This window comes from Ambystoma mexicanum, chromosome 6p, assembly GCF_040938575.1.
Source record: "Ambystoma mexicanum isolate Mex_15411 chromosome 6p, UKY_AmexF1_1, whole genome shotgun sequence".
In the NCBI taxonomy this organism is placed as follows: Eukaryota; Metazoa; Chordata; class Amphibia; order Caudata; family Ambystomatidae; genus Ambystoma; species Ambystoma mexicanum.
In genome coordinates, this window is record NC_090935.1 from 282774214 (window position 1) to 282801387 (window position 27174).

Genomic DNA, 27174 nt, shown 5'->3' on the forward strand with positions numbered 1-27174 from the left:
AGAACTTTGACGGGAAGGAAATTCCCGTTGAGGGGACTGCAGACTTGGACATTAAGATCGGGCGACACAAGTTGAAACACCCGGTCATAGTTGTGACCCCAGAGGGCACCCCTTGTTTACTAGGGAATGACCTCCTGAGAAGGTTGTCACCCCTAATAGATTGCGTAAACAAGGTCCTCTGGACCCAGACTAGCCGACCAATAAAATTAAAACAGAGTGTCAACCATGTTAGTTTAAACGGCACCTGCCACATGGTTGAACAAAAATCTGACCAAGTAGAATTTCACTTCCAGAACAACCAGATTCCAGACGTGACAGTAATAGCAGTAGGACAACAGACTGGTGATGGGGGGTCCTCTCTATTTCTGAAAATCAACCTTCCTTCCAGTCTAAAGTGGTATTCCACGCTGGAAGGAAACACTCTGAAATTCTATACTAATCCACAATCAGGAACTCCCTCTCCTATAGTCCAGAAAGATGTGAAATCAGCTCAGAGCCTGGCTGATATTCAGCAAATTGGAGAGCAGTTGTTCATCCCTGTTCAGTTAAATGATGGGAAGGACTCTGTTCTCGCTCGAGTGTGTGTGAACAACGGTAAGAGCTTCATCAGCGAAGCCATGTTTCGCCAACTCCCAAAAGATCCAGCCATTCCCACCTTCAAACTGATAGACAAGTGGGAAATGGACCTGGAAGCACCCAATTCAAAACATCTCCTGCCAAGCAGGTGTATGCTCAAAATCTCCATTGGCAACAAGAGCATAGTCCATAATTGTTGGGTCGTGCGAGACGTCACTGCCGCCTTTTACTTAGGCAGTGACATTCTCAATCGCTTTGCCATTAGTTTGGACCTAATAAACTTCAAAGCTTGGTCCCGATTAGCGGATAATCCCATGGGCTTTGATGATCCAGAAAAAGCATTTAGGTGAGCTCAATTGCTACCTTATGCAGTTGAAATTCAGGTTAAAGAGGAAGTCACCATCCCAGAAAGGACCCGACAATTCTCCCTGGAAGTGAAAGTTAAAAGGGGACAAGAGTTGAAAAACCCTGATGCTTACATACATCTAAATGCTTCTCTCCAACAGCAAGGGTGGGGGGTAAACCCAACACCATTAGTCAACATAGAACATGACACCATTCCAATAGAGGTGGATAACAGCGACTTAAAGAGTATTACTCTAGCCGCAGGCACCATTATTGGAATGGCGGTTGATGACCGACATTTCTCCATTGATCTTAGAAATGAACTGTTAGGACCAATCCCCAAGGACTGTTTTGACAGTGACAGTGAGGACAATACAACACCAGACAGGATTTTTACCCGGCATGGGGGGAACTTCCTGGTGTACACTTCCTGCCCCTATGGTAAGGAAGATGTGACGTGTGACTTCAGGAGGGATGAGGTGATTTTCCAGGTACATGAGGGCTGCCTTTCCCACCTGAAGCCTCCGGTCCAAATCAGCACTCTGACCAGGGACTTCTCCACCCAGCTGGAGGAGGCCGCGGAGATAGCCAAACCAGAAGTCTTTCCAGGCTTCAGGCAGATGGTGGAAGAGAGAGTCAACCTAGCTGATGCCTGTGTGACTCTGGAACAAAAGCAAAAGTTGAAACAAGTTTTCTTGGATTTCCAAGATCTCTTTGCGGTAGACTCATATGACTGTGGTCGCACTGACATCCATACAACAACAATCCCCACGGACCCTGGCATGACTCCTGTGTTTGTGAAGCAATATCGCTTGCCTCTCGCATCAATGGAGTCCCTTACCGAAATAATTAAGAACCTTGAGTCCCGGGGAATAATCCGTCCAGTCCACAGCACCTTCAATAATCCGGTGCTGGGGATATTAAAGCCAAACGGCCAGTGGAGACTCTGCGCCGACCTTAGGGAGCTCAACAAACGGGTCCATACTTCCCGATGGCCTCTGCCCTACATTGACCAAGGGCTGGCCCAGATCCAGGGGTCACAGGTATTCACTGCAATAGACCTGACCAATGGATACTGGACTGTGCCTGTCAGCAGGGAGGACCAATACAAACTGGCTTTTACCTTTGGGGGCCAGCAGTACACATGGACCCGGACTCCCTTCGGATACCTTAACTCCGGTAATGAGTTCAATATTTTCCTACATAAGGCCATGCCCGACCTGGGTGCGAGGGGCAACCTGGCTTATGTAGATGATGTCCTCATCAAAAGTTCATCTGTGGAGGAACACATAGCGGAGATCCGTTATGTTCTGACGCAGTTGAGGGCCGCCGGAGCAAAACTTTCCTTTCAGAAAGCACAGTGGTGTAGAACCCGTGTTAATTTCTTGGGGCATGAGATTACTCCTCAGGGTCTCTGTCCCCAGGAAAAGAAAGTGGAAGCACTTCAGAAACTGAAAGACCCCACAACTCTGCGGGAACTAAGGAGCCTCCTTGGACTGACTAATTACAGCAGAAAGTTCATTGAGGGCTACGCAGAGATCACCAGACCCCTGATTCATCTCCTGAAGGGGGGGGGTCAAGTGGGAATGGGGTCCAGAACAATCCGAGGCAGTAAGACAACTCAAGAGAAGCCTCTCACAAGCGCCTTGCCTAGCTTACCCTGTCAGAAATAAGGAGTTCTTCCTGGAGACGGGGTTCTCTAATACGTGCTTGACGGCAGTATTATACCAAAAGCATGACAAGGTCAATAAAGTAATCTCCTATGCGAGCAAAACTTTATCCTCTGTGGAGGAAAAATTCAACGATTGTGAGAAGGCACTCCTGGCAACGGTGTGGGCATTGAAGAATTACCGCCCGTTTATCCAGGGGGAACACATCATAGTGGAGACTCCACACCAGCCTCTGCAATATCTCCAAAGTGACAGAATCCGGGCCGGAAATGTGAGTAATTCCCGAATTACTTCCTGGATTCTGTCAATGCAAGGCTTTCCTGTGGAAGTCAGATATGGCCAAAACAAGAAGAGTCCCCTCGCGCAAGGTCTGGCTGACTTGCATGATTGTGCCAGAGAAAACTGTCTCGAGGACGAGAGTCTAAAAATAAAGGACAACACGGAGGCATACCTTAATTCCCCACACAAAGTCTTTGAAGAGGACAAGTGTGAGGGAATGCCCACAGTGTATGTGGATGGATGCTCTTATCATGTTGACAACGACGGGGAGAAAGAACTGGTGGCCGGCGTAGGGAATGCATGGGTGAATGAGTCCCCAGAACCCTCCGCTGGATACAAAATTGGTCCCCGAAGTAGTCAGGTGGCAGAATTGATGGCTGTGCATCAGGCCATCCTCACTGCTGTCCAGCATCAACTCCACGAACTGGTCATAATCACAGATTCGGATTATGTACGGAACGGGTTCGTGGAGCACCTGGTTAATTGGAAAACCAGAGGCATGTTATGTGCTAACAACAAACCCTTGAAACATGGGAAGTTGATCCAAAACATTGATGATCTGGTCACATCGAATGAGATGACCATCTACTGGAAAAAGATCAAGGGTCATTCCAAAGTAGAGGGACCAGACAAAACTGGAAATGACTTAGCTGATCAGCTGGCCAAAACCGGGGCCATCCAAGGGGATCTAATTGAGATTGAGTCCCTGTTGGGGGAAATCCAGGTCACTGCCATCACTAGGTCCCAGACAAATACTCACAACGACCTTTCAATTGCACAATGGAGTAAGGAGACCCCTGATGCTGATTTGATCACTGCTCAGAAGGGGGATCCAATTATTGGTAAATTTTACCAGCACCTTGAGGACCCTGAGAACTTTCCCCTGACGGATACCGATTACATTGGGAAAGAGGACCTAAGAGTGTTGATGAAATGTCCAAAAATGTTCCGAATCCAAGACGGTTTGCTGGTAAGGAAATCCAAAGCTGGCCACGATCAGTGGGTGGTTCCTACCTCATTCCGAAGTCTGATGTTAAGTCACGCCCATGATGCGGCCACCGCCGGTCATAGGGGGTTTCACACAACACTGGAAATCTTAAGAGAGGTTGCATACTGGCCACACATGGGCCAGGACCTCAACCAATATTTGAAGGGTTGTCTTGTGTGTGCACAATTTCAGCCATCATCCCTCACGCACCGTGCGCCTCTCCAAAAGAGGGGAATGACACTGCCATGGTCAGATTTACAAATCGACTTTGTAGGCCCTGTGATTCGCTCGGCTAGGGGGAATAAGTACATGTTGACTGTGACATGCTTGTTTACCAAGTGGGTGGAATGTCTCCCAGCCCCAAACTGCAAGGCAGAAACGGCAGCTGCCTTGATGATTAACCACATCTTTTCCCGTTTTGGTCTACCTCAAAGGATTGAGTCAGACAGAGGTAGCCACTTCACCAGTGAAGTAATGACAAAGATGTGGGAGATACTGGGGGTCAAGAGAAAACTGCATATTGCTTATCGGCCAGCTTCTTCTGGGGCAGTAGAGAGATATAACCGGACAATTGTGAGCATATTAAAGAAGTTTGTGGCAGATTCTGGGCCAAGTTGGGATATCCGATTACCTCTGGTCCTAATGGCCATCAGATCTACCCCTTCATCTGCAACCAAAATGTCACCATTTGAGTTGATGACTGGGCGCAAGATGGTGCTTCCTCAGCATTTGCTCTACAGGACCCAAGAGCAGACACTGATAAATGCCTCCACTACTCATGAGTATGTAGAGAATTTAAGGAAACACCTCCAACATGCTTTTGCTTATGCTCAGCGGAATCTAGAAAGATCAGCTGATAGCATGAAGACCCATTATGACCTGAAAACTTCCAGGAAGGAATATCAGGTGGGAGACCGGGTCTATCTATACAACTTCCAAAGGAACCAGGCCAAGCAGCGCAAATTTTTGCCTACATGGAAAGGACCCTTTGAGATCATCGACAAGATCTCCCCTGTGGCCTACAAGATCCGCATCCCCAAAGGCGGTTCGGCAGAGGGGGAAGACAAGTGGGTCCACATAAACCAGTTGAAGTGTTGCCATCCCAGGCACACTCTGCAACAACTGGAGGAATCCTCTGGAATCCTAGCGGGTACTGTCTCAGACTAATTCAGTTCCAATCATAAAACATACCACATCTAGTCTCTAAAAATACTGTGATTTGCATGAAACTGTCTCTTAGTTATACTGTTGTTTTTTCAAAATAAGAATGTAATGTTTCATTATGATGAAATGCATATGCTGCCCCACTATCTCAACAGTGGTGGAAAAACGTCTATGAGTAGGTATTGCCGCTCTTCCTTTGTCGTCCTAGGAGAAAGAAGACCTTGAGAATGACCAAGAAGGACGATCCGGAGACCGGGAACGAAGATCCAATGGGCCCAGTGGACCGCCCAATACTCCCATCAGGACCGGCGAGGAGAACCGATCGATCCGACCGGATGGAGGAAAAGATGCTGAACTGTGCCATCTACAGAATTGGAAGAAGATAATGTGGACATACCAGCGCCAGGGTTCAAAACCTCCCTTGCAACCGAATCCCCCTCGACTCAAGTCAAAGCGCAGTCGGGCGGGGGGGTTTGTGGAGGGTTTTGACCCATGTGGAATCATTAGACGGGGTAAATATGGGGATTAAGCTGTCGCTGCCCATCATTTTACCCCAGAACAAAAATAAATCATTGGAGTGCGTAAAGATGGGGATGCGCTGTCGCCGCCCATCATTTCATCCCAGAATCCAGGAGAGCTGCGCAGTTGTGCGCACACCAAAATGGTTACCTAACTTGCCACCCACCAGTGTAAAGAAAGGTCTTTGTTAACAAAATCCACTGTTACTGATGTCAAAAAGTTGCTGAAATCGTGACTCATTGGACCACTTTAAAGATTCAACCCTTTTGTGGGGTTCCACATAACCATTTTACTGTAAGGAGCCCCATCAAAACAATGTTAAGCAAGGATTTACTACCATGTAAGAACCATTCCTGTTTAGAATGCATTAATCCAAGAAAATCCCAAAATTGCATGCAGTACCAACAAAATCCTCAAGGGGGCGCTGGCGGTCTAAACTCTGACAGGAGAACTGAGTGCAGTAGCTGACAAAGGGATTTGACTTAGCTGACTTCAAAGGCTGCATTTTAATTAAAAATTAGCCACATGCTGTTCCCAGAGGCCTGAAGCCTGGGAAACCCTCTCACCTCCAGAGCTTCACACCAGGAGTTAGAATCTCACATGATCTCTTGATTGATAGAAGGCAGACTGGCTGGGAGCTTCCCAGAGACCACACAATGGCCCCTTTCCTCTGAAAGGAATATGTTGATTTTGACTGTTTAATGTCAACAAAGCCCTGCCTGCCCAGAGGACTGACCCACCCAAGTCTTGGAGGCGGACTCCAACACTCTGAGAACTGAATTGAAAGAAAAATATATATTTTACAAAAACACTGATAACTCTTTGTAATCAAATGACAGAAATGTATAACTTTGAGAGCTTTAATTTAAAAAATGTACCTTTAATTCAAGCCCAAACTCCAACTTGTGTGATGTTCTGGGGCAAAACCCCATTGTTTATTTATATTACAGACTCCCTGTTTCAGCTAGACAAACGAAAATGCATTGGTATGTGGGTAGATATGTGAGGAACAGTTGTATAAAATTTAATGAAGATCCAATGTTGTTTAGCACATGAAAAAGTGCTAGAAGTTGCCATTTTTGAATGCAAGCTCCTAGAAACAGCAGATTTGGACAGAGACATGGCTAAATTCAGCCACACCATGTCTATGTAATTTCAAGCAACTGTGTAACTGTGAAATATGTCTTTTATTATCAAATATAGAATGTGTGCAATCTGATAGAGGAGTGTCCTATCTGCAAGCCATAAAATGACATCCCTCTGACTCACAGTTCATTCCCCAATCAAATGATAAATGGAAGTTTGACCAATTAGAAGCTGAGAGAGAGGTAGGGTCAGTGATGCTAGAACACACCCACATTCTAAACACATAAAAGCAGACAGACAGGACAGATAGGGACCTTCAATTCCATTTGCTGCAACGCGCTCTGCCGGACCATACAACATCCAGAGATCCAGACTTCAAATCCATCAAACCACCAGAGAGCCAAACTAGAGACTTCAATCTATCCAGAACTAAGAGACCAGACCAGAGAGAAAGCAGTGCTGTACCCAGAGAGACCCAGACCAGCAGAGAGAGCTGACCCAGATCACTGTGAAGTGCAGAGGCCAGACCAGACCAGACCAGAGTCCAGTTTAAAACCCTGACCAGATCCGTGACGAGGCCCATTTAATTCAAGAATATAGTGTGAGTACATAGTAAAACTGTGTAGAACCCATCTCTTAGGTTAAAAATGGATTGAATTATATTATTTTAACTAAGTAGAACTGCAGCTTAGCAATTGTGTTATCCTGCCATCATTTTAAAGCTGAAAAAGTGTGCGTTTAAAATTTCAAATCTGAAAAACGACCTTTATTCAATCGTTCATATCTCCGCAACCGTTTGTGCTAGAGACTTGCAGTAACTTTCATTTTGAAGCTGAGATCCTAGGCTTTCCTAGGACCCCAAAACGATAGAGATAGTCCTTGTGGTTCCTCTGTAATAGCGCTCGGCGCATCCGCAAATTTTACCGCGATTTGCAAATTTCTTCACATGTAAAAACTGCTGCTGCTTGCCTTCCATTTGCCAGAAATTCGTTTAACCTGCTAACTATCCCTGCATCATTGCTAGTGTGAGCCTGGACTAATATTAACTAGATACCACTCACCCTGAACCTCTGAAAGGGAATTAAAAGTATTTTAGCATATTTTCTAATTCATTGCCAGCACATATCAAAGCAATTTGGGCCTGTGTTTTCAAACTTCTGTAGTCTAAGCTTGCTGGGGTGAACTGATTTACATTGATTGCATTTCTGAGAACTGTGTGTTTTCCTTCCATTTCCTTGCCTTGCATCAAGGGGGGGAGGGGATTGCCAGAGAAAAGTGATTACATTGTTCTGTTGAAATCATATTGAGTATTTTCTGTACTGCATTTCATTCCACATTGCATCCATTTGAAACCATAAAAGTATTGTTGCTACCTTATCCATTTCATGTCAACTCCTTAGTGATTATCAAGAAGCGTGTTAGTGCCAGATTCTCCGTTGTTAATATTTATCATATTAGATTAAGTGTGATATTCAATTATTAATTTATTATAAGGTGTGATCTATATATCTATTGTTAAATTATCAAATAAACCTTTTAACTTGCAAAACAGAACTACTTCTTGGCTCAGTGGGGTCAGGGGGATTCCAAGAGAGGGGTGTTAGATAGGGGTAGTCATCCAGAACGTATGAACTGGACCTAAAGATATATCCATAAGGGTTTTCATTCAGTATTCTAGACTAGGCGTTGACTTAGCTGTAGTGCTGAATTGAATCCTCTTACAGAACGGTGGAAGCTTAATGTAATAAACGAACCATCTTTGCAAAATCCCTGGTTGCTTTTTTACTTTTTAAAGTGGTCCATTATCCACGTGCTTACTGTGCCTTTGTGTACAACGTTGCTATGTGTATGGTACGGTACAAATACAACTCGTACACATGACGCGGCTTCAGTTGGGTACAAGCAAATCATTCCAGTGCTTTACTGTGAAGGAAATAGTCACGCGGGCCCAGCAATGTTCAAGATTTGACTCAGTGGTCTGCTTAAGAACATTGCAGTGTCGTGTAGCCCCTGTGAGATTGGCTCTATTGAACACAAAGAGCACGGTGGCGCTATGCTTGTAATTTTCAGTAAGTTGCCCAGACAGCTGCATTCCGGGCCGCTGGCATAGATTTCCATTGTGTGAGGATTGTTGATGTATGGCATGTGGGAAGCATGTGTGACTTTTGCAGCATCTTCAATATTGCTTAATTCTGAAGCAGGGTGCCAAGGGACACCGTTTTGTTTGGCTGGCATGAAGGCTGGCTAGGTTTGGAAGTGCGTGGCAGACTGTTTGAGCAACTGTGTGGTATGGTGTGTGCTGCACACATCGGCAGGTGTAGTCCGGAGAGATTTGAAATGCCCTGATAAATGCGCTTGTTGATTCCTGCCTTCCTGCTTTTGGTGTCACAGGGAGCTTTGGGCTTTACTTTACAAAAGCTCCAAATCAGATTTGCTGTTGTGATTCTGCGCACATAGAATGGTTGCAGATATTGGCCATCCAAGCTCTCATTAAGATTGGAGAAAAAAAGGTTTCCCTATCCAAAGGTGGACAAATGCCCCCCATCTATTTATTTGTCTTTATTGCTTGCAGCCTGATAATCGCATTGATTTGTCATTGAAAACCAGTCAACTAAAAACAAGTAAAAACAGAGAACGCTGCTCACTAAGTGCCATCCATTAATTGTCCAGCAACTGAAAGAGGTTTCCATTGAAGACGAGTCTCGAGCCCTCGCCCCCCCCCTTTTTCATCTCCATCTCGTTCAAGCTGGGCAAGATTGTTTACAGTATATGCATCAGTTTGAGATTTGTGTAATGTGAAAAGTGTACAGGACAGGTACCCTGTTCTCAAAAGTTCAAGGTCAAAGCACCCCTAAAGAGGTTCTCTAAAGCTGACCCCAGAAAAAGCGAACTGTCTAGCAGTCAGTGTCTGTTGTATTGTCATGCTTTTAAATATAATTCTTTCACTGCTGGAAGTTACATATGCTTTACCCATGAGTCAGAATTGTTGTATTGCTTTTACGCCATTTATTTTAAAGAATATGTAGAGAGCTTGTTTACCCCAGTAGATTTTTTTTTCCATTGCCTTTTCAGTTAACAATAGGGCGAAGTTGCGCCAGCCTTTGAGCGTGGGGGAGCGTTCTAATTCCCTCCATGACCCGTGCTCTCCTTCATCTGCGCTTAGTTTATGTTCAACACTTTGGGTAAATCGCTACATGATTCAATAAATAAAGTGTAAGTTTCAGGGACGCAGACAGATTACTGCATGTTCTAGTTATACATATGTGCCAGATGAGGTTCCCGGAGAGTTTTATATTGCCCCTTCAAAGCGGTTTGTTTTTTCCGACCAATGTGCCTCAGCAGTTAATTGAAGATAGTTTGCCTGTAAACATTATAACTTATTTATTGAATGCTTGCCTGGGCTAGTTGTGATCACTGTCATTAATTTGAAAAGATCTTTTTTGATCGTTGTTTATGATGATCTGGGGTGAATGCTTTTTATGATGATGGTTTGATGTTTTCTTGTTTTTGTCTCTAGTGATGGAGCCAGTTCATTCTCCTTCGATGTGGAACTTGGAGACATTTTCTTGCTTTCCTGGATTTTTCAGCAGCCTAGAGGTTTTCTGACTTGGGCGTGAAAGGATGCTGTTAATTGCTTTGTTATTTGAAAGTGGGAGGCACTTCATACCCTTAAGGCAGTGGTCTTCAAGCCTTTTTATGCTGAGCCCCCACTTCATTAAAAATATAGTACCCCTCCACAAACCACACATGCATATATTTTCTATTCAAAACAGTCACCATAATCCTGTTTTAAAGGGCTTCACGCTGAACCCCTGGGCCTTGGAGAGGAGCGGGGGCAACCCCCCAGTTTCAAGGCCACGGCCTTAAGGCACCCTAGCTGTTCAGCATACAGTGGCCCCCTTTTCATGGTGGGGATGATTCCTTCCCTTCCCCTTTCTAGTTCTACACAATGACAGTTTTACCGATTAGTCTGATCGCTTTCAAACCGATGCCAAGTAGTGGATCAATGCTACTCCAGGCTGCCCCTCTCTGGCTGTAATGCTGTCGCTGCTCCAATAACCTCACGATGTTCCACATGAATAGGTCCAGGCCTTCCTCAGATAGGTGCACACACCCTCTAAGTAATAATTTGGCTTATCTACATGTATCGGGCCGTGGCACATGTGTGAGAATCCATGCCTCTGCAAAATGTACCTGCGGTTTGGTTGACTTTTTAGCAGAATATTTCCACTGCTCATGAGCACTGCTCTATTTCAGCTGTAGTGCACAATTCATGGCACAGTAGCAATGCTTATGGGGGTTTGGCCGGGGTGGCTTCCGACCCTTCTGGAGGATAGTGCTTGGCTCATATTAGCAAAGGCCTGCCTGCTAAGGTGTAATATATTTACTTTTTGTTCCCCCAGTAAAGATCACTTTGGTCATGTGTGCTGTCCCTGCATACCCTCCTATTTCCTGTCCCTATAATTTCCTGTACATGCTGCTGTCCGCAAGCTGGGACTCTCGTAGGTTGATTTTGCATTTAAGAAACTGAAACAGGTGCTTGTCTTTTAAAGGACATAGACAAAATGACTCTGCAGCATTTTAGGTACAAGAGCTCTGCAGTTAAGTGTGTATTGCCTCTCCAGAACACCCACCTCTAATTTTATTAGCGAGCAGATTGCACTAGTTGAAGCCACAAGTCTTGGAGGAAGCTACCAAGCCCCAAGAGATGCTTCACTTACAAATAGGAAGACATCACACAGGAACATCCATAGCAAGCCTACTATAAATTAATGCGTACAGACATGTTTCATAAATACTTGCAACATACTAAATTTACTTTTTTTCCCCCTTCTTCTTTTAGGCAATAATTCAAATTATGGCGCTCTTTAATATGCTTTTCTTTGATTCCGACAATTCTCTGTGTATTTGAAAGGATGGAGAATTTGAATGTGAAGTTAATTGTAAATGGCTAGAAGAGAAATATGGGAAGTAATGGATTTCAAAGCAGTAGTGCTTTTCCATTCAGCAGGTAAGCAATGTATTTTTGTTTGTCCATCTATGTGATGTTTGGGAGAGGAGGGTACATCTGACATCCCTAGGTGTAGGCATTCCCTTTTTTCACACATACAGATGAGTGCTGCATAATGCCCACTACTCTTTTACAGCATCTCTTTCCCCTTTAGTGACTCTCTAAAGTGTAGATGGTCTACATGATTTCTCTTACGTTATTTACCATTTGTAGAGTGCCATTTACCACTGGTATGATCTCAAAGCGCTATGGGTTGAACACCTTAAGGACTTAAAGGAGGTGAACATGTTTTGGTGGTGTGGTCGACGAGAGAGGGTACTGAAGAGTGGATGCCGAAATCTACTCCTGCCCCCCTTTCCCCCAGACGCATGAACAGTAAGAAGAACAGAAAAAATTAGTGTACTCACCATTTTGCACCAGTCCCCAGTGTGCCCATGGGTAATATGCTGAAAGATGCCCACTTCACCAACCCTGCAACCTAAAAGCAATACCAACCGTGCCCAGAGTGGATGAAGAGCTTCTGGGTGCTGTCAGAGACACTCCAATTAACAGTCTTGACTAAAGCGCTAAGAAGACATGCTCAGTGCCATTTGGGCCCTCATGACATAGCCAAATTAGGCATGAAAAACATGTGCCATCCGCACACTGAACCACTCAAATACGTAATTACATGAAGAACACAGATGCGCAGTTCTGTAGTTAGAGGACAGATACATTTACACTTTGTCATTGTTTATTATGTTTGTTCATTAGCTTGACTGCAGCAGTGCTGAAACCTGCAACATGCAAGAGTTCCTGGTTAAAAGCTTGCAGATGCTTAAATGCAAATAACTCAATGGAAATGTAGAAGTATTTTGACCACCTAACAGCGCTATAACAAATTAATCCATGCATTGTAAAATGGCACAGTGGAAGCCATGCTTAGTTTCAGGAAATTACTGTCAAATACACTTGTCTCAGGGAAGTGGGGGTGGGCTTGCGTGGACAATAGGAATGCAACTAGCAAATCCAGGCTCTCAGCCAAGGTCTTGTGCTCAGATAACATTCCCCATGTTAAACGAGTGTGAACTCTGGCAGACACGCATTTTTAATTCTTCATAAATACAAGGAAATTAAGACCAGAGAAAGCCCAGAGCATGGTGTCATCACACGTAGTTCAGCAAAGTGACAGCAAGCCAAAGACCTGTCTTGGGAACGAAGGACAAGTTCACAAAACCCAGACATGATTTAAAACACAGTGTAACAAGAAGCAGGTGCACTCAAACGCTGTGGTGATTCACACATAATTATGACGCAGAAGATATAGTTACTTTTCGGCTTGGGAAGACACATTTCGAGCTGTGAGCAAATTTTATCTCAGTCCTGGAGACCTCTGCTCCATTCAAGACCCCAGGGGTGGGGAGATTTTAATACTAAACCGATGGGAAGCCATTCACACTGCAACATTGTAGACAGTAGATAATTGTGGAACAGCCAGGCCAGCCTCTGACACAGTAGGACCAATGCAAATACTTTCTATAAGGGAGCAATATGTGGCCTATCACTCAGCACCCAATCACAGGGTGAAATATGTTTCTGGGAACTGGCCCACGCTGTGATGTCCGCAGGACACTGTGTCTTAGAAAAGAGCCTGCAGCCAGGCTCTCTGTGAGTGTGCCTGGAGCTTTCTTCCGTGCATAGATCCATGTGTGTATTTGGCCAAAATAAAAATAAACCACAGTTTGAACTTGCTCTTTGTTTGGACTTCTACATTCCTTTTTGGCAAAAGGGAAGGTGTTGGGCCTCCCATGAATTCTGGATCCATGGACTCCCAGTAGCCCTACTCTACCTGGGGGTTCTCTCTCCTACCCAACAAGTTGGTGGAGAAAATGCGGGCACTGCCTGCGCAAGCTCTGCATTGAACCGGCCCCATCACCGCTGACCCAAAGTAGCTGTGGGACCCTTGCATGTACCTCAAGACCACAGGGACACACGTAACCAGATACAGGCATTGGGAGACACTGGTAAACCATCCTGCTTGAAGGCGTGTGAAGGCCCGGCAGAATAAGAGGGCCGGAGAGCGCCTTGACGGGGGGGGGGGATCCGGTAGCCGAGCAAGTGTCATTGCAGCACAGGAACGTAAGTACTGCTCCAAACAACCAGCAACATGGGGTTTGAGGGAGGGTATGGAATTGTTGTGGGATAACAATGGGCAAATGTTGAAGTATTAGTAAAGTACTATTCCTCAGTATGTTGTAGAATTGTTAAGTGGTGTGAGCAGGGACTGGAGCGGAGGCAGAATTCCTGTTTTCTGTGTTAGGCTACATTCAGGTTTAGTAGGCTTGGATGGTGAAAATGTGTAACTAAGAAAAGGTATTCCTGTGAGTAGGGCTTTGTAGCCCAGATCATGGATGATGGTATTCCCGTAGTAGCTGGTTAGCTGGAGCTATCCTAGATTACGGAAGGTGTATTAGCTGGTTAAGTTTCCTGGAGAGAGGCATTTCATACGTTAGGTGACACAGCGGGTGCAGTTAATAACAAGAAATAAAGGTATGCTCTGCCCTGAAGAGGCAGGAAGACAGCTGCAGGGTTTTCTTTTGGGATTTTTGTGGGGTTGTGTGTGGGATGGGAAGCAACGGGTCATTGTTCTGTGTATGTGCACTTGTTTGTTCATTTGAATTGTGACTTTAGTTTGGTGACGTCACCCTTAGGTTGGTGCATAGGACAGAGAGTTTTGATGGTGAGGAGCTAGTGTTGTGGACTTGAGAGAGGTAGATGAGGTGAACCAGTGGCGGTGTGCAGAAGGCACATGCGCAGGATTGTGGTTGTGTGCCGGAGAAGGCAGTGATTTGGTGAACAGGGGCTGTACGTGGAGTACACTGGCTAAGGTGCAGAGCCAAGAAGGCTCATAGAAATGAAAGGTGTTAAATGACCTAACTTTGTTCCCTCAGCAACCGATTATTGAAATCTTCAACTTGAGGTCAGGTGAAAGTGCTACATAATGTATTTAGGAAATAGCGAGGGAATGACTCCCCTTCAACTGTTAAGTAAGACGCTGCCATCCTACAAAGATAAATTAGCCAATTACAGTGTTGAATGGTCCAAAGTTACAGAGGGCACATTAATAAGACAATGGCCTCCCACAGGCAACTTCGCCAGAATCGTGAGGCAATCACTACTACTGACACACATACTGAGTACTTACACAGGCAAGAAGCTGAACAAGCGCCTGGCTATATTTGAGCTGTGGGCGCATGTTCAAGGAGGAAGAAGGGGAAGTGGCAAGGTGTCCGTGGATGCTGAACTAGCACAAGGTCAGGGAAGAGGGGTCTCACCCTTCCATACCTCCCTCTGCACCCCCCCCCCAAGTGTAATATCTGATGACAAAGATGATGAGCAGGGGATGTACCATGTATCCCATAAGAGAACTTTAGGGCAGCAGAAGTATATTCAAATCCCACATACAAGCCACCACCATAACCTAAAGAGAGCAGAAAGGTGCAGACCAACCCACTAGCAGCACAATTTGAAGGCATAGGTACAGAGGAATGGATAGCAGCACAAATGCTTTTGAAACATAAGGGGAAGACAACAGGGAGGCGGAAAGAGTGACCACAGCAATAGAGAGTTGGGAAAAGGATCACAAAAAGCTTGACTGGGCAGAACAAATGGAGGAAGAAGAGAGAAGGGAGAAGGACCGTGAAATGGAAGTGCAGAGCGAGGAGATGGACAGGAGGACAGCGGAGGAACTGGAACAGGACAGGGAACGGAGGAGGAAAGAAGAGTGGGAACTCATGGAAAAGGAGCGTCAAGAAAGGATAGAAAGGAAACTGAAGGAAAGGAAGATGGTAGAGAGATGGTGGAGAGAGAAGAGGGAAAGGGGACTAGAGGAGGATAGAGATAGCAGAGCAAGAAAAAACGCAAGTTTGAAAGGGAACAGAGAAAGTTGCAACTAAAAAGACGAACAGGCACAAACGCAGGAGATGAGTGGGACATAAAAGTGGTCACTGTGTGGTTTGCACTGGAATGGGAAAGGAAGAGACAGGAGGAGGAGAGAAGGACAGCACCAGACAGCACAGACAGACATGAAAGAGGCTCAGTAGGGAGTGGTGCAGCACATATGGGGTTATGGAAGGGAAGCAGCAAGTATAGCCTGGTAGACATTGACCTTGTGTATTGTAGATTGTGGCAGGAGAAGGTTAAACAAAAGACAGATGAGAGAAAGGTAGATGAGGCCAAGTTGGCACAAAATAAATTATTAAGGTATGCAATGGAAGGGGTGGTGATATCCAGCCCGAACTCATAAGCACCAGCACCACAACAGCAGTATTAACAACCACCACAATACGCACGGCCTTTTTGGGGAGGATAAATGGGGCAGAGCGGGTTCCAGCAGGGGTTCAAGGACGGGGAAGATTCCGAAGGGGGCGTGGCTTTGGATCACAGATGCACAACAATCGGGGAGGATTTTGGGGAGATGGACAGCAGGGACCACAGAGTGCAGTCAACTATCCATGGGGTTTTCCAGGACAAGGGAGGGAGGCACCATAGTTCGGGCCCTGCGGGCAGTTAGGACATGTTTCAAGATCCTGTCATTTTGGGGGAGCACAGCAAAATTGTGGTGATCAGGGACAACAACAGTAAGCAGAGGCACAGCGATTATTATGCCCATGGCCAGCAGCACCAAGGGCAGATTCAGGGCTCATTTCAGCAGACGCCACAAGCACCAACACAGGCACTGTCACCACCACAGGTACAGACACAAACACCACAAATGACAGCACCACTACCCCAGTACTTACAAGCATCACAAGCCAGAGGGACTGCACAGCAGTTAGCACAAATACAGAACAGTGGCACAACGGAGCCCATGGACACCGCAGCAACGGTACCAGTTGGGTGACTGGGAGGGGTCACCATGATGGGAAACAACCCTTTCACACGAAATGGATTGCAATTATACCCTTAATAGGACAGCCCACAGACAAATGTGATGCATCCCATCCTGTCAGTAACACCCAATCCTGCGCAGGAACCTTTTTCTTTCTTGTTGACACTGGGGCGACTAGGTCATGCATCCGGGAAGTTACACTTGTGACATCATGAGCAGACTGAACATGACCATTTTATTCACAAAGGCATAATTTGCTCAACACCAGGCATACACATGTTGAATGCAAAACGGATTGTTCAGGGATATTGTGTGAGCACAGTACAGAGGGGGGGTGCCTGAAGATAGTGTGTTGTAAGACAGTAATCACAGTTACATTTTTGTCAGATGTCTACCAACCAGAGGACTGGGCTCATGACTATGCAAGGAACATAGAGCATTTCTATGAGACATGTAAGGTGGAGGAAGGTGCACTTGAGGGGGGATGCATACTGAACTGCTGTAGTGAGATTGAGGGAAGACGGACAAGTGAGTTGGTTGTGGGTGCACAATTGCCATCTCATTATTTTGCACAAGCAGCAGAACTAGTGGCTCTCATACTGGCACTAGAACACAGCATAGACAACTGAAGAAGAGACACAACGCCTCGGGAAGAGTGATGAACATGGTGATGTGGGAAGAGTACAACTATCTGCTAGAGTAACAAATTATGGAATTACAGGGAACTGCACCACAGGAGCAGAGAGAACTCTGGGTAGAGAGAGGATGTTCCATGTCCCCAACAGATGCCTTTTGGCGACAGAATAACACAGGGAAAGTAGTCATGCCACTAGCACTTTTGAATACAGCACTGGCACAAATTCATTATCAACACACACAGGGAAAAAGGTAATTGCTGCACGAATTGGAGAATAATGGTTCTGTTCAAAATGTGGATGAAAATGTAGCGAATTTCATTAGTACCAGCATAAATTGCCAGCAGTTCACTGCGGGGCACACCCTGAGAGTTGTGAGAGGAGCCACACCAAGACCCAAAAGCCCATTTCTACACCTTCACCTAAATTACATGTATATTATACAAGTGTGTCAAGGATACTGCTACAAGATATTGGTTGTCTGCCCATTTTCCAGGTGGATTCTGAATTGTGCAACAAGCCAGGGTCCGACCACCATTTAATGCCTCACAAGTTGGGGACAATACGGTGCATGGATTTAGCCTCGGCTCCACCCTCCACCCACTAGGGCATTCAAAGATTGTAAGAGTAGCGCAGAGATGTTATTTCAAGAAATAGAAGAATATGTCAATTCTCTTGTCTCAAGCGCTTCTGTTTCATCTCTCGCCAGATACAAAGGACCCAGGGCAGGTCTGAAGACAACGAACAAATGCATTCCAATTTCTAAGAACTAGAGACTGCACCAAAATGTAGTGCAAGTTGAAGACTTGACGCTCCCAACAGACTTTGTTAGATGTGTCAAGCCCTACAAAGCGGTGGCCATCCTGGCAACGAGAGAGCAACAGATGTCGATGAACTGCAAGAGCACACAAACGCTCCTAAGTTAGGGAAACTTGCCCATCCTGGGGTCCGATGCACCCAAGCAGCTAGACTAGAGACAGACACACTCATGTGCATCGACAGCTGAAACACATTTTACGTGACTTAACCCTTTTTTTCCACACATGCAGGTTGTGAAGCAGAGACTAATATGTTGTGCACTCGACAGCTTTAAAACTGTTTTGTTTCCTCCCTCATTTCCTTGCACATGCAGGTTGTTGCATATGTACATTGTTAGAATTGTGTAGGGAATTTCCTTGATGTTACCTCCCATTAATCACCCCACAGCATTTTCTAACCCGTTGTCCACTCTATCAGAAAACCCAGACGCTTTAGAGCATGATCCCCTGAAGTATTTTTCCTTGCTTTTAATGAATACCTAGCCCAAACTTTTCCCCATCTTGAATACAGTGCATATCCTGTCCTACCCACATTGAGAGACCCCTCAATAAGAAAGATCTGGGGGAGGGTTTTATTTTTGCCCTTAGTGATTATTTAGTTTGTGGAGCTTGAGGGTACTGACAAGTACTGACCTATTAATGCCTTTCTTGTGATTTTTCAGGCAGGCAACTTTATCGTCTCATCAGCTGCAAGGATCTAGCAGCGTACATGGTTATGGGAAAGTAAACAGAGACTGTAATTATCGTGGGGGAACTATTTATCCTCAGTGGAATAAAGGGGGTGGGCTTTTGGAAATTATTTGTAATGATGAGCATTACCGCTGTACCCCCTACTAACATTTCCTCAACCCAAGCAGGAAGGCCTACCGTGTCAGAGGGAAAGGGAGACCCTGCTGCCAAGGTGAGAGGTAAACGAAGTTTTGATGCAGACAAGAAGGGATTAAACATGTACCTCACAGACACAGCACGGGTAACCAACAACATGTGGCCTCGAGTGCCTCAAGAAAATTCAATCTAACGGAAAAACATGCAGCTAAAGCATGATGCTGATGTATCTTTCAACGTTCCAAACTCGAGGAAGATTCCAAGGGAAGACAGCAACTTTGAGATGGATGTCTAAAGGGATGCTCCACTATGAAGACAATTACATCAAGACATTAACCATGATGAACAATTACTGGCAGCCCAGTGAAGGGTTGCAAAACGTAACAGAGGGGCCAGAGACAGGAGAAACAAAGACTATCCCACTGAAGGAATTGCCATGCCCATAGACAAGAGTAAAGGAGATAGGAGGAGAACCTGGTTGCTGGGAAAGACCACATATCTATGGACGTGAACGCACTAATGATGGCTGGTAAGATGGAGTGGTAGGAAGCAAAGCACTGACCATAGCCAATGCACCAGTGAGCAAGATGCAAGAAGAAAATGACAAGTGCCTAAAGGAGTGTGACAGGAGTGCGAAGCAAGTGACTTGGGTGGAGAATGAAGCTGGACCTATGCCAATAATTCCCCTTAAGACACCGGCCTGTGTTACCAGCGTAACAGTGATGAAGGAGTTGGTGAAAATGTAGGATGCAAGATGGTTGAGATCATTCTGGCGATGGGAGCAGGAACAGCAGTGCTCATGGACCACTATTGGACGTGTGGATCTAAAGCATATGAGAAACTGCCACCGAATTGGGGAGGAGTATGTTCATTGGTGCACATCAATATGCCATTGTTGGTGGTATCCAAGAAAGACGTGAAGCCTGACGACTTACCCAAGATGGAAAACAACAGAAGGAAGAAGAGATCACTGAATATAGCAGCAACAGCCCAAACAAAGGAAGAAGAGAAACAGACAGCACCGAGAGGAGTGAAAAGAGGGGGAAGGGGGTGGGGGGACTACTTCTCAAGCAAATCAGAAGCAGCCTTGGACGAAGTACCAGCACACCATAGACTGTTTAGCAGGATACAGATGTTCTCTGCATTGCAAGATGCAAGAAAACAGCAGAAAAATCGATTGGAATGCAAATCCTGATGGATGTGAGTATAGGAGGAATGATGGATGACATTGTAAAAGGAAGAGACGAACTAAGGGAGAAGATAGCGGTGTGACCTGGCTCCAGCAGGAATAAAAGGAGACCATCCCGGTGATCCGAGGAAGTACAAAGGGAAGTGGTGTTACGCTCACCTGGTCTCCACAGGCGCGCTGAACGAAGCTGGACTGCAGAGGTCTCCACCAGCGGGACTCGTAGCGAAGTGATGGCTGCCTGCACCCTCCCACTCAGTATCGTCTTTCTAGCACAAAGGAAGATTTGCCTAGAAAGTTGAAATGGTATGTTAACTAGCCGTAAGGAGGAGGTTCGACTTGCACCTCCCGTGACCTCCTTGTGCCCCCTTCTCCTATGTCTCACCTTAATGTTATGAATGGCGTGCTCTCCATCCTGCGACTGTATGCAGGGGTGCGTCGAGATACAGGAATCCAGTTAACTTCACTGATCCTGTAGGTTGAGCGTGGAGTTCCGAACAACGATGACTCTGGAGTAAGTCTTTATGCCAATACTCGATAGTATGGATTGCTTTAGAGTTCAAGTTGCCTAAAGTTCACTCCTGTGTCTTTTCTTTGCAGATTCCCCTTTGGGATGCACCCGATGAAAAGCGACTCCTCTCCGGAAATGGTGAGTAGAATGCCAAGGTGTCTATATTTGCACGATGCAATAATGTTTAACATGCAATATTGTTCTTCTGTGCAACTAATCTGCTGTTCCTTTTCTATTCTGCAGGTGCGGTGCCTCAGGAGCGAAGATCGTGTGATGGTGACTCATGGAACCGAAAGCAAATGCAGATTCAGGTGAGTAGCTATGCTGCGTGAGATTGAATGTCTTCAGAGAGGCGCAGCTCACCTGATGTTTTCTATTCCTTTCAGCAGGTGCGGCAGCTCCGGGACGACGTTCGCGTGCGTGTGCCTCGTTAGATCGCAAGAACGAACAGCATTCAGGTGAGTATCACGCTGCGCGATGCTCAATGTCTTTAAAGTGGTTCTTACTCTGCACGATTAACCTGGCTTTCCTTTTCTGCAGATGCAGACGATCAAGACGGAGAATCAGGTAAGGTCTTGTTCTATTCTTTACTCTCTCCTTCCTTTGCAGGCATGGATCGTGATGACCAGGACCGTCGTGGCTGAAGACAGGACTGGAGCTTGCAGACATGGTGAGCGTTACCCTGCAGGAGTGCAGAATAACGCGAAGCGTGTTCTGTTATGCAGGCGTGGTTTAAGTAGCTTCCCAGAAGTAGTTCCCAGGTAAAGTAGTCCCTTCAACCACACCCTATCAAATAGTCCCCAGGTAAAGTAGTCCCTTCAACCAGCCCCACACTGGGCTGCATGTGGTTCTGTTACTCGGTAACATGCCCTGCCTAAGAAGGCAGTATAAGCCCTGCGCCAACGGCACCAGGACTGAATCCAGGAAGCCCTTGGGCAATCCTTTGGGGCCTTAAAGGTCCCCATGGGTGCCAGTACCCTGGGTAGGCTGGTCTGCTCCTGATGTCTGGGGGCAAGCACCGTGATAGGTGGGTTTGGTGCAACCCTGAAGGAGAATGTGCTTGCATGTATTGTCCTTTGACAATTATGGGAACTATTATATATATATATATATATATATATATATATTATTTGATTTTAGTACTATTTTTATATTTTATGTATAATTGTTATGACATGTGTAAAGTTTATTTAACTAAACTGTATCACATTAAATAAAAAAAATAAAAATAAATAAATTATGGGAACTATTATGGACACCTCGGAGGAGTGACCAAGAAGGTGACCAAAAGAGGAAGAATGGTTTTTAGTGATGTGGTCGACAAGTCGACCAGAGGGGGGACTGAAGAGGGAGGGCCAGAATCTACCTCTGCCCCGCCTTCCCCCAGAACTACAAGAAGATACAGTGAAAAAAACAAAAGAAAACAAAGAGAATTATATTGTAAAAGCTGATTGGTGGAAACTGACTATTGCCAAGTAATGGCTGTCCAAAGGTATGGTCACATAAGCTGGAAAACTTAAGTCTTTTGGCAGGGATGGCTAGTGCTCTTCATTCCTCCTACATTCCTGCCTCAGAACTCGTCTACTTCACCTGGGCAATTGAAAGACACAGCAGTAAATCGCCAGATGTCTCCGTGTAATGTAGCAGTTCCCAAAGATGTAGCTGTGCAACAACTACAAAATATTGGACTATCAATTAACAGTCAATTGTCTGCTACAAAGGTTTTGTCGGACAGATATATTTTGACAAGCTCAACTCTATCACCACATCTTCTGAAGAGTGTGTCCTTGTTACAGTATGACTGTCAAGCCTGTTCAGACAGTGAAGTGACGCCCACATGTTCCCACTCACCTGCTCAATCATTCATATTACGATGTTTTGAAACAATGGAATTGGAACATCCCATGCAACCGAGTTTGGTTGCTACGTCAGCCACTGCTACTAATCGACAACGTAATTGTAGCTCACATGCTGCTGTGTGACTGAAGATGCAAGTGCTCTTGTGTGTAGAACTATACAGTTGATCTGGTGAATTTGTAGGCTGGTGCCAACTTGCAAAATGTACATGTTTTTGTGCTATTGGGTATTGTCTATGATTTCTGGTGGGGTCAGCAAGAGTTTTCTTGGGTGTGGTGAATGGTCGAACTAATTTTTAGCTGCTCATAGTGATATTGGGTGAAGTGACTATCGACAGTTTGTCATGCCGGTAGACCTTTTAACGGATTCTGTTCAGGTCAGTGATTTGTAATTGTGGGAGTTTATAGAGTGTGATGCCATGTCAGTTAGAGGAGAGAACTGAAATGAGGGAGTTTACAGGTTGGTTTGTGATTTTTGTGGTGTGGAGTTGTAGTTTTTTATTCTAAATAGGCGACTTGGTTAACGAGATTTGAGTGGTCTAGCATGGAAGGCAAAGATGGAAAGTGACACCTGCAAATTCCCTTGAGGTTTCCAGGACACTATCAATAAGTCTAACTAGTCTCACCCTATAGTAATACCTCCCGTTTTACGCACCAGGGATGCATCCTGGGGTAATCAACACCCTTTTCCTAAATCCTTTGGAAGCATCATGAAATAACTCCTCCTGAAGTTGTCTGCAATAATCCTTCACAATTCCAAACCCATCTTAAAGTTGCCATGGAGTCATCCTGGAGTAATCCCCCACCCATCCTGAGGTTGTCATGGAGTCATCCTGGAGTACTCCCCACCCATCCTGAAGTTGTCATGGGGGTCATCCCGGAGTAATACAAGATCATCACTGTAAGTAATCAGAACTCATACTGGTGTAGTTTCTTTGATAATTCTAGAGCCATCTAATGTAAATATTTCAGCCTATACACATACTTCCGGATGGTTTTGGATGATCTCGCTTAACTAGCCTTGTTTGTTTGTTTGTTAATTTGTAATGCACACCAGACTCCAAGGTATCAGGGCGCAGAGGTTACAAGGAGATACACAGCTTGGATTACAGAATAAATTACACATGGCAAACAGAAATAGAACAATGGTGCAGGTACGGGAAACAGGTATGAATCAATAAATACACAGAGGAGCACACGAAACAAGCAAGCTGTGTGGGAGCAAAGTATAGCATAGGCAAGTCAGTGTGGCAAGTGGAGGGGATACCGGGCCTTAATGATTGGTTGACTTGAGCCAGTTAATGTAGTAAAGTCTAAAGATCAAGGATGATTGACCTTCTCGAAGTGAAGGTGGCAGGGCGTTCCATAGCTGAGCCGCTTTGACAGGAAAGCTACTGCCTCCAACCTTCGAAAGCTTAAATCTAGAGATGGTGAGGCAGTTAGTGTTGGCTAGTCTCGGGGGTCTGATGGAAGTTCTTCTGCAGAATCCCTCAGTGAGAGAACTAGGAGCAACGTTATTCAAAGCTTTATGTGTAAGTAAAGCAGTTTTTAGCTGGATTTTGTTGTGGGTCTAGAGCCAATTATTTTGACACCTAATCTCAGATATATGAGTTCTTCTAGCCATGCCGAGGGCCGCTCTAAGGGCATTATTTTGGAGAATTTGGATTCTCTGGATAATCGATTTATTGGAACCAATGTAAAGGGCATTGAAATAATCTAACCTGGAGAGAATGAGGGCTCTGGCCAAGATAATGCAGCTATGGTCAGAGGGAAAGGGTTTGCCGGTTCTAATAAGCTTACAAGTGTAAGCGGTGGCAGAAGCCATGGAATTCACTTGTTTGGTAAAGGAAAGAGTGGAGTCGAGGTAAAAGCCAAGGGTTTTTACCTCACTGGCCACTTTGATGAGGTTGCCATCGATTATGAAAGAGTTCTCTGAGGTTGGTGGGGGTACCCAGGATGATGAGCGCTGTTTTATCATTCAGGCATGGACAGTTGGTCGCCATCCATGCCTGGATGATGAGGTAAACTCTATCTATTCACCAAGGCCAAATCCTTATCGTAATCCCCAGAAAGTGGGAGGAGCGTATCATCTGCGTAGTTAGTGTAGGTGATACCAAGATGGTCCAAATCATCAAAAAGCGGCTTAGTGAATATGTTGTACAACGTGAGAGAGACGCAAGAACCCTAGGGCACCCCACAGGTGATGGGATTAGAGTCTCCCGCTGCTGAGGGGAGAAGACCCTTATGGTCCTATCACTTAGAAATGACTCGATCCAGACTATGTCTTCTTTGGAGAAGTGTGCGGCTCAGTCTAGGTGGCTCTAGGATGGAGACACTGGATGACTCCAGAATGATTCCAGGAAGATCTTCCGTTTTGACTTGGGAGGATAAAAGGCAGAGACGGTATGCCTTTATTTGTGTTTCACACTATTTCTGAACTGAAACACTGACAAACGGCTAATTGTATTCACATAACATTCAGCGAGAATAGGATTTCTTCCCGTTCCCCTGAATGGTGCAGAAAATGACAATAAAAGGAAACCTCCTCAGTGCACGAATGTGGACAGGTGAGGGGAGACCTGGCACTAGACCACATTCTAGGTGAAAGTACAACAGTGCGTGTCTATTTACTTAAGCAATCATTCTCTCTGGCTGTTGTGTGATACAGTAACTTCCCATATATTATTCTGAAGCACATTTTTCTTCCTGGGTGATAGTATCTGTTAAGGCGCAGTATTTATTGCAATACACGTGTAGTATAGCCTATTAGAAGTATCAGTGAGAGCTTGTCAGCAGGTGTCCACTCCCGGTCCAGGTGCACACACAGATTGCTAGGGCGTGCTCCCTGCTGAGCCAGCTCATATTTATATGGCTGTACCCTGCAGCAATGCCACACTTACCATTAGCTGCCCCTGGTCTTGAATGCCCGAGTGGCTGCCTCAGCAGCTGCCCTTTCAGTATAGCCACTGCTCGGTAACAGAGCGATGCATCCTCGGAAAGCGATGGGAGCCTGTGTGCAACAATGAGGCGGCTAGGCGTAGGACAAGTCTCAACACTCCCTCCTCCTGTAGAGGATGCCTGTTTCTGTCTGCCCGCCCGCCCACTTCACCAAGGAAAGGAGCCGTCGGATGTTCGTGGCACTGGAGCAGATAGCGAGAGCGCCTAGTAACAGCCTCCCACCTGCAAATGCAGCCTCTGCTGCGCTTCTATTCTGGGTAGCTTGAGAGTCCTGCCCTGGGGCATAGCCGATCTGTGACCCTGCTGGGCGGGCCCTGAACAGGAAGGAACGTTTCCGGGAGGAGGGGCCTCAGCCAGGTGATCACCGTCCTCAGCCTCCTGCTATCACAATCCCTGGTACTGGTGTCTACGCTCTGTTCCAGTTTAGTTTCTCTGTCAGAGCTATTCCATTTCATTGTGCCTGCAGCCTGATTTTGTGACCTAGAAATAGTTTTTGTGAACTATTTCGGAAGTCGCTGACAGCATGGGCCAACTATCACTGAATTATGTCCAGTATCATAATCTCACTTATGGACGCATATCTCCAGCATGTCGGCTGAGTTGTTCTCCCAGTCATTTTTTGTTTTAGCTACTGGGTGCCACATGAAAGTCAAAACGATTGCACCACAATACTGCTAGGAGGGGGGTGGGACGTAAGGAACCACACATTGACGCACATGGCTATGTGTGGTGTCTATCGCCGCACGCCATGGTATCTGCTTTCTATGTCAATGCTATTGCGTGCTGGCTTTCATCTTGACCCATTGTGCACGCAATGGAGTTCCAACGTTCTATCGTGGAACGTGACCGCGTGCCCTTGCAGATGACCGTTGTGATGGTTTGAGTTGGGCACCTTTCACCACCGAGGTCGGACCTGTGCTTGGCATCGTTTTATTACCAATAAACTTGTCAGCTGTTAAATACTTCTTACCTGAGTACACCTCTTTATTATCACACTGTGCGAATCTCTATGGCCATTCCAACGGACTACCCGTCGATGCACAGCCAAATGTCATCCCACTGAGCTCTCTTTTACCTATCTCTATTTGTCACTAGCATTACACGTTGTGCTGTATAGGGCCTTCCGTTGTTATTTTTTGGCAGTCTGCATTGGCATAACTTAATCTGAAAATGCCTAACTGGTATAATGAAAATCGCTCTGTTAAACCAAGTCAGCCTGTACCCAGTATGTATTTCCTCCCATCTGTTGCTTACACTGAAGTCCTGTTAAAACAAGCTGATAAATGGTGGTGACAGGTGTATATGCTATGTTGATTGTTATTAAGAAAATTCAATAAAAACCTGTTAAAAAACAGAACAAGAACAAGCTTTACAAAATGGCTGTTGCTCGGCAACAGTACAGGGCGGAGTGATGACTTCTAAGCCTTCTGCTCCACCCAGCACTATTACTAGAGGATCAATGATCTGGTCATGAAGGTGACACGGGTGTATCCCGCCTCCAGCCCTTAAGGTAGCATAGGCCGAGGTCAGGCTGTACTTTCTGAGGATGTGTGACCCAGTACGGTAACATTCAAACAGCAATAGTATCAGAATAAATTGAGTACCTACAAAGAACCATATAAAACACATACTTTACTTAAACAAAGACAATTGGTCGAAAACACTACCAATCCCACCGCTGTAAAGCAAATGGGCAAAGCCGTAGCTAAATATGCTTGAGAGTCTGGGTGTAAATGACAGGAGGGAGGACAAACAAGCATAAATGTGCAGAAACAAGTGAAATGCAAACATATAATTTTTAAATGTATTTTCTATAAGGGATGGTGACCTAATTTCCTCTAGGGCTTAATGTATAAAGGTGAGGTGTTCAGAACCTA

General features: G+C 45.5%; 1 protein-coding gene across 2 annotated transcripts in view; it reads right to left on the reverse strand.

Moving 5' to 3' along the window:
* CCDC68 (coiled-coil domain containing 68) overlaps positions 1-26068 on the reverse strand; it is a 459254-nt gene extending 433186 nt beyond the window's left edge. Inside the window, exon 1 of one of the 2 annotated variants that reach the window (XM_069627009.1) lies at positions 25240-26068. The gene's annotated coding sequence lies outside the window, so the exon portion shown is untranslated. The remainder of the gene's footprint in view (positions 1-25239) is intronic. The other variant, XM_069627008.1, reaches the window with a different exon arrangement.
* Positions 26069-27174: the final 1106 nt, after the last annotated feature.